The sequence below is a fragment of the Mustelus asterias genome, unplaced genomic scaffold, assembly GCF_964213995.1.
Source record: "Mustelus asterias unplaced genomic scaffold, sMusAst1.hap1.1 HAP1_SCAFFOLD_76, whole genome shotgun sequence".
Lineage (NCBI taxonomy): Eukaryota > Metazoa > Chordata > Chondrichthyes > Carcharhiniformes > Triakidae > Mustelus > Mustelus asterias.
Genome location: NW_027590135.1, coordinates 656612 through 658747, shown reverse-complemented (window position 1 = coordinate 658747; position 2136 = coordinate 656612).

The window sequence follows — 2136 nt, the reverse complement described above, 5'->3', positions numbered from 1 at the left end:
GCATGTTTTAATTTGTTTCCATTGAGATAGTAATCCCATTTGTTATTATTTCCTCCAAAGTGTATAACCTCGCATTTCTCAACGTTATACTCCATTTGCCATATCCTCGCCCACTCACTCAGCCTGTCCAAATCTCTCTGCAGATCTTCTCCGTCCTCCACACGATTCACTTTTCCACTTATCTTTGTGTCGTCTGCAAACTTCGTTACCCTACACTCCGTCCCCTCCTCCAGATCATCTATATAAATGGTAAATAGTTGCAGTCCGAGTACCGATCCCTGCGGCACGCCACTAGTTACCTTCCTCCAAACGGAAAAACACCCATTTATTCCGACTCTTTGCTTCCTGTCGGATAGCCAGTCCCCAATCCACTTTAACACACTACCCCCAACTCCGTGTGCCCTAATCTTCTTCAGCAGCCTTTTATGGGGCACCTTATCAAACGCCTTTTGGAAATCCAAAAACACCGCATCCACCGGTTCTCCTCCATCAACCGCCCTAGTCACATGTTCATAAAAATCCAAGCACGACTTTCCCCTCATGAATCCATGCTGCGTCTGATTGATCGAACCATTTCTATCCAGATGCCCTGCTATCTCCTCTTTAATAATGGATTCCAGCATTTTCCCTACTACAGACGTTAAGCTGACCGGCCTATAGTTACCCGCCTTTTGTCTCCTTCCTTTTTTAAACAGCGGCGTAACATTAGCCGTTTTCCAATCAACCGGCACTACCCCAGAATGCAACGAGTTTTGATAAATAATCACTAACGCATCCACTAATACCTCTGACATTTCTTTCAATACCCTGGGATGCATTCCATCCGGACCCGGGGACTTGTCCACCTTCAGTCCCATTAGTCTACCCAGCACTGCCTCTCTGGTAACATTAATTGTATTAAGTATTTCTCCTGCTGCCAACCCTCTATCGTTAATATTTGGCAAACTATTTGTGTCCTCCACCGTGAAGACCGACACAAAAAACTTATTTAAAGACTCAGCCATATCCTCATTTCCCACTATTAACTCCCCCCTCTCGTCCTCCAAGGGTCCAACATTCACTCTAGCCACTCTATTCCTTTTTATATATTTATAAAAACTTTTACTATCATTTTTTATATTAATTGCTAGCCTAGCTTCATAGTCTATCCTTCCTTTCTTTATCGCTTTCTTAGTCTCTCTTTGTTGTTTCTTAAATTTTTCCCAATCACTTCTTTCTCCACTATTTTTGGCCACTCTGTACGCAGCTGTTTTTATTTTAATACTCTCCTTTATTTCCTTCGTTATCCACGGCTGGTTCTCCCTTTTCTTACAATCCTTGTTTTTTGCTGGAATATATTTTTGCTGAGAACTGAAAAGTATCTCCTTAAAAATCCTCCACTGTTCCTCAGCTATCCTACCTGCCAGCCTGCTCTCCCAGTCTACCTTAGCCAGTTCATCCCTCATCCTATCATATTTCCCTCTGTTCAAACAGAGGACACTGGTTTGGGACCAAACTTTCTCCTCTTCCATCTGAATCAGAAATTCGACCATATTGTGGTCACTAGACCCAAGAGGGTCCTTCACAATAAGGTCCTTAATACTACCTACCTCGTTACACAATACCAGATCCAAAATAGCTCGTTCCCTCGTCGGTTCCGTAACATGCTGTTCAAGGAAACTATCCCGACAGCATTCTAAGAACTCTTCCTCCATTCCACCCTTACCGACTTGAGTCTGCCAGTCAATGTGCATGTTGAAGTCCCCCATGATTATTGCCGTTCCGTTTTTACACGCATCCCTTATCTGCTTGTTTATAGCCCTCCCTACCTCAACATTATTATTTGGGGGCCTATATACCACACCTACTAGTGTCTTTCTCCCTCTACTATTCCTCATCTCTACCCATAATGATTCCACGTTTTGTTCCTCAGAGCCTATGTCATCCCTCAGTCCTACCCTGATATTATCTCTTATTAATAGCGCGACCCCACCACCTTTTCCTTCCTGTCTATTCTTCCTAAACGCCTGATACCCCTGGATATTCATCTCCCAGTCCTGGTCACCTTTCAGCCACGTTTCTGTAATGGCCACTAGATCGTACCCACTTGTGCTGATTTGCACCATCAACTCATTTACCTTGTTCCGAATGCTTCGT